This window comes from Monopterus albus, unplaced genomic scaffold (assembly GCF_001952655.1).
Source record: "Monopterus albus unplaced genomic scaffold, M_albus_1.0 scaffold3.1, whole genome shotgun sequence".
NCBI classification, from domain to species: Eukaryota; Metazoa; Chordata; class Actinopteri; order Synbranchiformes; family Synbranchidae; genus Monopterus; species Monopterus albus.
In genome coordinates, this window is record NW_018127883.1 from 9,134,536 (window position 1) to 9,147,909 (window position 13,374).

The window sequence follows — 13,374 nt, forward strand, 5'->3', positions numbered from 1 at the left end:
CCCTACAGCACTCATTGTAACCAATTCATAATTAACATTTATTTTTTGTGTTTAGGCAGCTCAAAGCACCAGTTAAGCTCTTGGAAAAATTATTAGAAATGAGACTGGACAGTGACTTTTTTCTAATAATCACAGTAAAGCAAACCCTCCCAGGTGTTATGGTGACGACGACATTTGCCAGTAGAAGGGCAGGCAATCACAATAGAGTTTTTTATATTGCATGAAACATGATTTGTAGCTGCTCTCATAAAAACGACGATCCAGAGAGGACATGTTAGTGAAAGCAGGTAATAGTACCCTGTGCACAACATGTACTGTAGCATGGTAGAGTTCAGCCTTGACTGGCTCACAAACCCTGCTCCCTTGGGTGGCTGAGCCTGCTAGCCTTCCCAGAGTCCAGTTCTCTCTCAGATAAACGCTGCTATAAATAAAAGAGTATAAAGCCAATCACCCCTCTGTTTAAATGTCTGTGCAGATTCTCAGTCATCCTCTGTTTAAAGAGACGTGCCACCTTCCCACACATGAGATCGTTTGTTTGATCTAATCTCCCCAGTTTGGTCTGGGGCCATTGGTCTGCTGCTGGGCCTGGCCTGCCTGATTGATTGTTGGAACCTGATGCGGTTGTGTTTGTTGGGAAACAGAGCCCAGGATGTGGGTGGTATTTGCCATTTGAGGATTTTCTAGCACTGTAGACCAGATGGCCGTCAACCTCATGTTGATCTTGGAGCACAGTCGTGGAGCATTGTCTTGGAGCCAAGACTACTTCCCTCACAGTGGAATAAGAAAAATCGAGATGTTAAACACGCTTGCGTCCCCGAGCTACTGGCTTTCCCATACCACAGAGGGATTATGTTTGTATCTGACCAGGCAGGATGAGTTAGTGTAGGCTGTAATAGAGCTCAAAGGAAGTGAGGACTGGCATAGAGCAGGGCTGGAGCAAAATGACACAACTAGACCTCCAGAGGATGCCTACTCCTACTTTTTCTTCCTCTCTAGTTCACTTATGTCTTTACTTTAATGTCACAGAATTAAATGCCTTCGTTTCACATTTCTTAATAATTCATGGTCACAGGTTAAACATTTCAAAGGCGTTCAACTGAAAATGAATGAACTAACTGCAGACACTGTAAAAGGAGCATTTGATAAATCCACAGAAAACTATCACCAATTCTGCACATTCCCTCAATACTGCAGCATATTTAACATGTTTCAGTTCATTGTTTTGGTTTTCCCACCCACAGCTTTAGTGTTTTGATTCAGTCTCACCACTCTCACCAACTGGAAATGGTTCCAGTTGTAGGAGCAGATGTTTTCAGCAAAAGGAAAACGGGCTCTGATAAACCCACTGTGTAACAGCAGTCAGACAAAGTTTGTGAAGAAAGTGGGGCATTTAGGAGCTAAAGAGCCAGATGTAGGCGGACTCTGAAAACAGAGCTAAAATGAGGGAAACACTTACATTCGCCAGTCAGGCTGGCAGCTGACTGGCCTCTGGCTAGGAGCAGCAGTTCTGAGTGGCTGCGACTGTACTATAACTTATTTAAATTTATGGTCATATAATCATGGACCTGACATAAGCCAATACTGAGAACCATGAAGAAAAACTATGAGGACTACTGTCACCTTGTATCAGTGCTCTCTGCATTAGAAGAGATACAGAATTTAATGTTCAATGTGAAGTTTATTAACATTGATAACTCCATCAGTAAGAGATCTCTGCAGCTCTATATATCAACAAAACCTCCAGAGAAGCTTGGTGTGAGACAGCTGTTGCACCGTGGCAGCTCAGCTCATCTTCTGCACCATCAGCAATAAAGTATATGCTCATTAAATAAAAACTTTGGTTGGAAACTTAATAAAAATGGTTTATTTTCATGCCCATGAGCAGGTCTGTCTCTGAGAGAAGGCTGTTAAACTAACAATCTGTAACTAAAACCCTTTAAAAATTAAATCACAGTGCAATAATAAGTCTGTAGTGTCATTAGCCTCCTCAGGCCCTCACTGTCCAACTGTGATTATATTTTCCCTCCTTATTTAGTTCTCTGTCCATATCTTTCTCCATTCACCCATATAATGACCATATTGTCTATGTTGAAATGAACAGGGCGCCATATCACATCTAGAAATGTTGCTCGGTGTTTTACTGAGCTGTGAATTAGACATGAGTATGCTGCTTTGCTCTCTGCTTGCAGTCCTTCACCATCTCCCCAGAGCCTGCGCCACCAGTACTTGTCATTTTTTATTATGTGTAATTCCGCATGGCATCGGCTGCTGGCAACAGGGCACGTATGTAGCTGTGGTTCGAGGACCCACTCTGATGATGACCTCTTTACACCAGGTTGTTGTGCCCCTCGGACGCTGGATCTGATTTAACTGGTCATTTGAGGCCTCTGTGAGAGGAGGGAAGGTGGGGTGACATCGAATCCGAATCAACTTTACTGGCCAGGCTTGTTGAACACATGAGGAAGTTGACTCCGTGTGCACACACATGTGTATGTATATACTGTATATATGAACTGCAGCTTTTACCTATGTATGACAAAATTTTCATTACTTATTAACATTGTGTTGTACATGTTATTCAGTACATATTTTTATTCCTATTTGTTTTAATATATTTACATTTTTTAAATAAAATGGATTTTATTTCACCTTCAATGTAAAAACTGCAGTACTCCTGTTTTTAAAAAAGGAGATAAAGCAATGGTAAAAATTTAAATTTAGATTAAAGAGAGTTTTGGATGACATAGTAAAAATAAAATAACAGTGAGATGTCTAACACAGCACTTCTGATTTTTGAATAGTAAAATAAATAAAATGCATAAATGTAAATACCATTTTTTAAATAAACAAAAGAACAAAATAAGTACAAATCAATAACAATGCTCCAGTATTTTGACCACTGTATACTCTTATTGTGAAAGCCTCCTCTTACATATGCACTAAAGTTCAACCGGGATAATGCATATGAATATTTCCAGCCTCGGCCCACTGCTGTGTACAAACTTTGCAAACTTTGCTGCCTAGATTTTGAGCGTCTCAGATCTCAGCTGGTACTCAACACTGCTGCTGGTGTGAGGCTCAGGATTTGAGTGACATTAGCATAATTTAGAGTGAGTGTTCTCCTGCCTGCAACCTTACCCTCAAACTTCTTCGATATTTAGCTTCTTTCTACACCCAAACACACTCATGCATGCACACAGAGCACAATGTGTTGGAGGCTTGTGTTTCTTGTTGTTGTGCTCTGTAGAGGAAAAAGATGAAGAGGAGGCACAGCAGATTGTCAGGACTGATTGTGAGCTTATCTCAACATCATTGATTTTCACACACCCTTACTGTGGTCAGCATGGGTTGATTTCCTCCTCAGATGTCAAAGCATTTGACAGAATAGCCAAGAAACTTGTCAAAATAGATCAAATTGATAGGAAGAAACAAAAAGGCGCCCACTCACACCTTTATAGCTTGCTAACACACATTCCCATTCCCTTCAACTCATTTTAAAAGCTTCTAACAAGAGAATGCACAGGACTCATCAGTGTGAAGAGGAAAAGAAGCAGACATGGAGCAGAGGTAAAATAATTGGCCACACTGCTTATGTCAACTACACTCCAGCTTCTGTTGGTATTTGACCTGTCTGTCCATTTATGAAACCCTGTCTAGCTCTGCATGTACACCTACTGAAGCGTGAACACCCTCATGTTAGACGAAATAGAGAGGTGCAAAGGGGGCATGCGAATAGAATACCAAGAGGAGATTACCAGAAGGAGATTTGGCAAAAAACACCTATCTTGACTGAGTCTTATGAAGTGATGGTGATTAGAATGAGATAATATAACAGTTTGGGAAGAATTGGGTGATGCAACATTGATGCCGCATCGAGTTCATGTCACTTGTTTAAAGAAAACTGCAGCTGCATTTTAAAATGTTTTCAAACCGCAGACTGTTTTTTAAAGTGATACAATCATCGCCTCATAATATGGCACTTGAATGAAGCAACAGGTCCTTTGCTAGGTGCTGATTGTTGACTCCCACCATTCTGCTTGTATTCTGTGCAATGAGCCGCCATAGATGTCACAAACATTTCATTTTCAAGTCCAAAGCAAATAAGACTGGCGCTGTCTGACACCTGTCTCCAGCATTACAGATAATTCATCTAACAGAGCTTATCCCTGTAGTTTACAGAAAAGTCCTTTTGCTACAAGGGCAACTGACAAACTTCTCTGGTCATACAGAGTAGACAGAAAATGGAGTGGAAGTGCAAATAAGTGGATAAATATGCACCAAAGTAGTTGTATATACAGTAAGGTATGTTAAAAGTGACTGTAAAGAGACTCCTCTCAAAAGAACAGCTCTACTGTCAGTTGTTCATCATTTGTAAAACCCAGTGTGAATGTTTTTAAAATTCTCACTTTTCAAGAACATCTGTGTGTTGTATCTACAGTATAGTTAACACTAGGGAAAGTTTAAAAGCAAACCATAGAGCTTTTTGATTCAGAAATTCCGTATGAACCAAGTTCCCTGATGGGAACTGTCGGTAAACCCGAGGGTTTGGCCATAAAGGTCTTAAGTCTGAACATCTGTAATTACACTTGTAAATGAATTCATGCTTCTTTAGTCTAATTTAAAGTTCTAGGTGTATTGAAAATTAAAATGATGAACTGATTAAGTGCATGAGAACACAGTCCATGATATTAGACGCAGGAGGGGCTTGGGTTGGGTTCGGACAGAAATATGTTCTAGTTAACAACACTTGGGTTCGGTTAAGCAACATGGCAGATTAAGGTTAGGACCATTGACTGTAGAAACAGTGGACAGTATAAGGGCTCCCAGAAGTGAAGCCACCAAAACTCTGTGCACATAAACTGTACGTGGTGGAATGAACCAATATTTATATAATCGGTTCATTTATTTTGTTTGGAAAATTAGAAAATGAAGGATTCCTGACAAGCATCCTTTTGGGCCATGCGAATAATGACTGTTGTCAGTTAGAAGCCAAGTACAGTGTTGTTACATTGCAAAGCCTCTTGAGCATACAAAGACTATGGAAGCATGTGAGAGTGTGCAAGTAAAGATGAATTTGCTGTAGGCAGTCCAAACTGAGGCAAAGACACATCCACAGGAGTTATAAATGTTTTAACTACAGCAAAAATGTATGTGCTTATTCCAAGATTTAATGAATCATGCAGACAAGAAAAAAAATACGAGACTGGAGGGAAATAAAATTAGACTGCACAGTGTTCAGGGCACACATTCGCATGAATTAAAACAAAGCAAAATTTGCTTTATGTTCAGTCTGATCACACATTTAAAAAGGAGCATCAAATAAAGCACAATACTGTGTAATAAAATGTTCCAGAATCTTTTTTTGGAAGTCATCTGATTAATAAGGATGAAGAATGCTGACAAAGAACCTACTTAGTTTATTCTGGAGGACTGTGATGTTGGGTTTTGACTAGTATTTCATGCATTTTTAAAGCACTGACAAATTCTATGATTTGTTCTACATAAAGAGAGAAACATAATGAGCCCTCAGATAACTTAATGCTCCTTGAAGAAGAGCCTCTGTGCCTGGATGGGTGCGTTGATGAAGTGAGAAGTGTCGAAGACCATTGCCCCAGAGCACAAAGCTCATCTGCTTTGGCTGTGTATGGATGAAAGTCAAACGGAGTCCTCGTGAGTCTCAGGCCCCTCACCTCAAACTCAATAACTCTTCCTTGCAAAAGCTCTCTCTCATTGCCCATTAGGATATTTATTCTTCTTCAGCTCAGATGATGTATTCAGAAGCAGCTGAGTGCTCATAGCCAAATGTCAAGGACTGTCGCTTGTTGAGTTTACTTCGTCCGCCCTTCCTTCTGTTTCAGGCTGTCTATCAATGCTGCTTTCAGGCCATTGGGCTTCTGTCATGGCCCCGTGGCAGGTCCTGTTGCAGTGTCTTTTCCCGATTTGATAAAGTCAAACATGAAAATCTAACAGGGCCAGAGGTTTGCATAGATTTGAACTGGTATGTAAATTGCTCCAGGTAATTTGAATAAAACTCGTACAATGTAATGGTTCTTGGGTGCGTTGGTGTCGAGATTATCTGGCCAGCACAACTTTGCTCATTAGTGTCCACCTCCAGATTTGTTTATTTGTTAAGTTTACTAAGAGGTCAATAGGACATGGAATGCATCAAGTGAACTACAGAAGTGCCAGCAGCTGTAGGCTTTGCTGTCAAAACTTAAAAACGAACTATTATATACAACTTCTACTGACTCAAGTATTCTCAGGTATTGTGTTGTCTGCTGCCATTGAGGTGAGGTGACACGAAAGCTTATGCACAAAGTTGCTGATAATTCTTAGCTTTAATTCTGATTTGATAACCCCACAATCTCAAATTTCCCTAATTGTCTGCATGCTAATTTAGTTTGTTTTTAATACCAAAACGTAAATGTGAGCCTTATATAATTGTATATGTATCATTTCCAACAGTTGAACATGATGCTCATGACTAGTGTATTTAGAAAGACTGACCTTTATCGGTGTGGGTTTTCACTGAACCTCCTTATGCTCATCAATATTTCATTTTAGGTTTTTATTTTGATAAACCTGTGGCTAGAACATAAACTCTTTGGTCCAGAATGAAATATCTCACCCAGTCTTGTATGAAAATGTACAATAGCTAAGTTGGTCCACAGCGTAAAACGCATTAACGCGTTATTAACAATAATGGCTGTAAAATTGTGGCATGCCAACTTTTAAAAAAATTTGCGTGTTCTTGTTCTTGATGTTTTATTGGCAAACAATGAAATGATGCAATGCTGCCACCAACTGTACTGCAGTGTGGACCGAGAAGCTAATATTTGGTGCCTGTTGGTTTAGAACTATAGAAAGTTAAAACCACTAACTTTGATGGGTCCAACAAACACCTAACTTTCACGCAGACAAGCAGAGATCGTGTCCTGTCTTTGACATTGTGCGATGTTGTGCTTTTTATTTGGGTGTTTTTTTTTTGTTTTTTTTTTGAGAGTTTTAACCAAACCCGGGGGCTTTCCCTAACACTTAATAATGTAGTTTTTATAAGTTAATTATCCATTTTCTTTTGTTTTCTGTACCAGAAAGACATTGCTTCGACACAGTTTTGGATCTAAAAATATTTGCAAGGTGACTATTTTGGAGGTGTTATTGTGAGACTAGTCCATTTTGTGTTGCAGACCAACATAGCTATTATACATTTTATAATATTATCCAGTATGACTGGGTCATACTGTAGGATGACTGACAGCAGTTTGTTGATATTGTTCTGTATCTAAACCTAAGCTACATTTTGACCATAGTTACAGTAGATGACAGCTGTAGATGTACATATTGGCTGCTGCAGGGGTCAAAACTGCATCCTTTCTCCAACCTCTAAACCACTGTGCCACAGGGGGTTAATTTCCCTAAATCTGCAGCAGAGTTCCTGGAGAAAGATGCAGCTGATTGCTCACCGGACTCTCATTTCCTTTTAGTGGTGGTAGAGAGGAGTCAATTATAAACTTCAATAGCCAGACTTTTAAAAGTTTCCACTTACGTTGATTGCATGAGCTTTCCATTGTTTTTAGAAGAGTTTCCTGTGGTATTATAATTGCCTCTGCAATATGCAAAGCCTTTTATCCTGCTCATGAAAGTCAGTCACATTAATCAAGTTGTACTGGTGTTAGTGAGCTATATGAGATGATTGGGACAATAAGTGGTGCGTGTCTGTGAGAGATGCAAAGCTCCAAATGTGTGATCCAAACCAAGGTTCCAACCATTCCTTGGTGTCAATCTCACACTTCTGGTCATTGCTGAGTAGGTCATATATGAAAAATGAGGAGGGAGGAACAAATATATTCCTCCAAAACAAGGCAGATTTAATTTGTCAGCTTGGGTAAAAATTGCCAAGTGAAGAAAACAAGTGACGGTTACAAGGGCTGATGGTACCAGTTTGCCAGGGGAAGATTGAAGAGCTGGTCTAGAGATAGCTCACATCTCCATAAATCATGTTGACAAATGACTTGAACTAAAAGAGGAGGAGGTCTCCCATAAAGCGAGCCTGAACAGGCACTGATATAGGATGTCGCTCTCTCCCATGGCCATTGAGGATGGCCCCTGATGGCTGATTGAAAAACTGTGATGATTGAAAAACTGTGTGCATGCTCTTATTTAAAGAGGGAATTGTTTTAGTTTAACTTTGGATGCTATCTTTGGCAGTGTGTTGCCATCACCACTGTGTTTCTGTGTTGCACATTCCATCAGTCACAGTGCGGTATCTATTCCCTACAGAGAGCCAAAGTAATGAGGTCATGTCCAGTTAGCCTCTATTCCACTAGTTTCAGTGACTCTATACAATCCCTCATTAAGCATCTTTTTCATCGGTCAAACTGACGACTTAGTTTTTAGCACTGAATAAGCTACCATGATTGTTTTGTAGCACACTGGTGCACGTCATACGTCACTGTTATTTACTAGACTCTTCTAGTTGATCCAAGTAGCACAATGTTAACTTTGTTTCTGATATTAGTCTCACCTTTCTCGACTTTTTAAGTTGTACCTTAAGAAAAAAATCTGTTTTATCTTTTTTTGTCCACATTCCTGTCTGCCCATTGTTGGTAGCATGGTGCAGTGTTTTGCAGTCATTGATCTGAAATGACGTTTCAGACAGGACAAGCTCAGGCCTCTGGGAAATGGTGTTCATTAAAGGCTGGTTAAAAATAGAAATTCTATGTTAATGTCACTCTACTGCACACCCTGGAAGTTCTTTTTTCACGTCTGCTTTCTATAACCACTGGTCAGAAGCTCCTCTCTTGGTAAATTAAATAGTTGTTGCTGCCAAAAATGTAAAGTACCAATTCCTTACCTCTTGTAACTGATCACACTCCAACTTATGAGACTTCAGTCTCACATTAGCATTAGGCCAGTCCCTTTCATACTGGATGGGCATTCAACTTTTAGTCTGAACAGTTTGGTTCCAGTATGAGAGCAGATCACCTAAAATCCAACAGATTATGGGTTGGGTTTGGTTATTAGAGGTTTCTCCTTCCTCCTCTATCATATCTGATCTCCGTTGCTGCCCTGTCACTACATCCTCTTTGTTGTAATCCAGAAACATCCATCCATTATCTATACCACTTATTCCTGAACAGGGTTGTGAGGATGCTGGAGTCAATCCCAGATAACATTGGGCAAGAGGCGGGTTCCGCTGTCCACCCTGGACAGGTCGCCAGTCTATCATGTAGACAAACAACCACACACACTCACTCCGGAAGAAGCCAGAGTACCTGGAGAGAACCCACACAGACACAGGGCTCGAACTCGGAACCTTCTTGCTGTGAGGCAACAGTGCTAACCACTGCCCCGCTATGCCGCCAATGCAGAAATAAGGCAAACTAAATAAGTAAGACTGGCAATCAGAATTATATAGAATACAACTTTAAAACCCAACATACATGAAACAGTAATATGATTGGACTAAGGTACTTGCTTTGTAATGCATTACTTCCATCAGAGCAGGCACTATGATGTGCTGAAAATGCTGTAGCACTGGCTTCTGTGTTTTTCACTGCGATGTATTACAGCTGTGACACCCAGTCGAGTGTATAAGCTTCTGCCTCTCCTTCACTCCGTCGGTGGCTCACAGAGTTGTGTTTACGCGGCTTCCACCAAATGTTGATTCAGCCACTGAACAGATGACAGACTTAGCCAGCAGCTGAGGAGACAAATTCATAGTCCAACACTCAGCAGGGTTCCACCTTGTGTTTTGTTGACATATGTCTGTCTCTGTCTCATTTTCTCTTTCTTACTCACACCATAACGGTGTTGTGAGATTTTCTTTTTGTTATTTCATCTTGGCGCATTTGCATGAATTGTGTAAAAACAGAATCACACACACTGTCTCGCTTCCTTTTGTGTTTGAATACTAATAATAGATAACAGGTTACAACACTTGGGTTGCAAATTATGATTTAAAAATGAAGTAATGTGCAATAAATGTTGCGTATGAAGCTGATTTGATTTGATTTGATTTGATTTATTCTTTCAAGCATGTAAAGACAGTTGATATGACAACACACATGATTGTACACATAATCCAATATCAATTTGCTTATACCTAGTACATGCTTGAATGGAGTAGGAAGAAGTCTTAACATTCATACACCACACCCACAATGTTCCATCTAATTAATCATTAAGCCTGTTCTTGCATATATCTTGATTGACACATACCTTTATATTTATGTTTAAACTCGTCAATTCTATTACTATTTTTTATGTCTACACTTAAATTATTCCATAGTTTTACCCCACTTATGGAAATACAAAAGCTGTGTAATTGTTGGAGCAGGAAATAAACTGCGCTCTAGCATTTTCCTCAAGAGAAGTAATTTACTTTGGTTGTTCTAATAAACATTCAGCAATAAAATCAAATCCATGCGGCAATGCCAAATGTGTAAAGCTGTCAGCGTTGAAATGACAGATTAGAGTGTCCACGAAGCAAGTAAAACATGAATCTGAATGTATGAACTGCCTTTTCAATTCCCTTCACAAAACAAAATAATGCAAAAATTAACATTATTATTGGTATTTTTGCAGATTGTGATGCCCACTAGAGAATGAACAGGAAAGAATTTAATGCTTTATTTAAGTGTAGCTCAGAATCTTATAATAAATGCATAATATGAATAAATGATAAAACTGGTTCTGTGCCTGCAGATATTTTCCTGCTCATATCTAATCTTTGAAATAATATGCAGCCTACAGAAAAATCTCTCTGCTGAACATCTATCTGTTCTTTTTTTGTTTTCTTAGTTTTTTTTTATTCATGTAGTGTTGATGATGTGGTCTGTAAAAATTCCCCAGCCACGATAGTGAGACAATAGCAAGACAATAATTTCAGCCATCTGAAGCATCAAACAGAGAAAAATCAATTGTGTGACAGAGACCAATTTCTGAGACAACAGTGGGTTCAGTACAGCATGATCCCAAATGGCTTCAGGACATGGGCGCTACAGACTCCCAGATTTTTTTTTACTGGGAAATGTCGGAAATGACTGAAGCTGACATCCACAAGGAAGGAGGTGAAACTGTGCACACCTCAAAAATATAAATGATCACACAAAACATTTGGAATATTTAAAACTTGTTAGTGTGATACCTGGCAGAGAATGTTTGTAATTTCCCTTTAAATAATCATCAGACTCAGTTCTTCCTCAGGGGAAACAGTTGCCATTCACATCACATGTTAGGTGTGTACAACAAGTTAATTTCACTCTTGCTTGCTGTGCTCATTGGCCCTGAATTAAATTGAGAGGGAACAAAGTCACATCCATAATGAATGGATTCCTATTCCTGCAAGTACAGCCTCTCTTTGTCTTGTTCTTAATTTGTGTCTGTCTCTTCAAATATTTAAAGCTAGGACTTAAGAACTGAAGTGACTGCAAACATGGATTCCAGGGCCCACTTGACAAGGCAGGGAAGGTTGTTGCACAAGACAGGCACTTATTCACACACACTACCACAAGCGCTCGCCACTGAATTTTAGAAGGGAAGCCAAACTATTGTGCTTGTGTCCCCAACTGACTTTCATCTAGTACTTAGCAAGGATACATTGATGCAATTCATTTTTTGGTGCTGTACTCAAGTACATAGCTCTAAAAGCACTGATGTGGTATTTTGGAAGTCAAAAGACGTCCAGCTGGCTAGGTTAGATCTGAGCTAGTCTAACACAATGTTTACCATTTTAACAAGATCCTTTTCACATTCATAGTTAATATGACATTTCCCTTCATATAGCTAGATATTAAATTTTCGCAATTTTGCAACTTTTTTTTGCTATTTTACAAAACCAATGTACAGTATCATTTTTAGACATCCAGGTTACATGTAACCATTGCTAATGAAAGTCGATAGTTAGTCAATATCTTTATATTAACAGTATTAACAATGGGTTTAATAACTGTCCTTTGGGAAAGGCGTCCTTTGTAGAGAAAAACCCACAAAAAATGATCACCCAACTTTGCACTTCTGTTCAGATTTGCAATGCCTTTTGCAGCCCAGATCTTTTACTAGTGGGATTCAATCTCATCACATGTGAGCTGATTCTAGCAAAAATGGCTCTGATAAACCTGCAGTACTTCACACTGCACCCAACAATGCTAGAGACTAGCTTATGAACAAATATTTAACAACTGAGCCAGATATTTTCCTCAGAAGTTGATGGAAACTAAACCAGTGTTAAAAGAAAAGTAAACATTGTACTTTGTTGGGTGGCCAGAAGCATGACCCAAATGAATTTTGAGTGCCTGGATATGTCACAGACAAATGTGTTGGGTAATATGTGAACCATCTGAACTCTATAAGGTGGCAATCAGTGTTGTGTTTACTATTTATTCTGACCCCAAGTTGCCAAAAAATACTTTAATAAGGTTTTAAATCTCATAAAGAGCTAAAATAGGACTTGGTGTAATATTAATCCCCATGTTGTTCTGTGTCTACTGGAGTATAGACAAGCAAATGCAAGGTGGCATGTTTGTTACATTAAATCATCTTAATAAGATTATGTTGTAATTACTGATTGTTCTGATGCCCCACACATCCACAAATCAATCAATACTGCTTCTAATAACACAAGAGGAGCTGGGTAGAGCAACTGATCCTCTCAATTGCCTGCGAGCTGAAACTGGACTCTTGCTTTGGTTACTGTATGTCCTTGCCCCACTAGTTCTCTACATCTTTCATTCTGTCACATCTACAACTGTTCACTTCTCAGCTTAAAAAAGAGAACCCAGGTAATGTGATTTCAAAAGGAAGAATAATGATACCAGGAAGAGGGATGGGAGGGAGGGCTGTGTCTGTGTTTTAAGGGGAGGGCTGTGACTGAAGTTGAGGGGTAGATTTCTTTTGAACCAGGGTAAAGTAAGATCAAATGACTTGTGTGTGTGTGTGTGTGTGTGTTAAATAAGACCACATGGGTCACAGTGACTGGGTCAGCATGAGGAAAGTTCACTGGTACTGTTGTTGCAAAGCTGCATATTTAAGCTAAGAAATTCAAACCTTTGAAAAGATAAACAGTCAAATCTGTTCTGCACACCAGATACCAAACCCTGACCGAGCAGCAGCCTCCGAGGCTGAGAAATGAAGCCAATGCAGAAGTGCCAACACCTGCAGTTCCCCAAAATGGCCACTAAACGGAAGTCAATCCCCATAGACTCCGTTGTTAAAATGCCCAACTTTGCAGCAGAAATAATCATGTTTACAACCTGGTACAAAAACGGTTTTGGTCTCACCACAGGTGACTGGCTGCTAGCTGTTTAGAGAACTCCACTCATGCGCCTGCTCTTTGTCCATTGTTGGATTAGACCTATCAAGTGAAGTTGAGCA

The 13,374-nt window shown here is 39.5% G+C and overlaps 1 protein-coding gene across 1 annotated transcript in view; it reads right to left on the reverse strand.

The window, feature by feature from the left end:
- LOC109962712 (cadherin-20-like) overlaps nt 1–13,374 on the reverse strand; it is a 65,206-nt gene that overhangs the window by 43,804 nt on the left and 8,028 nt on the right. The window lies entirely within an intron of this gene.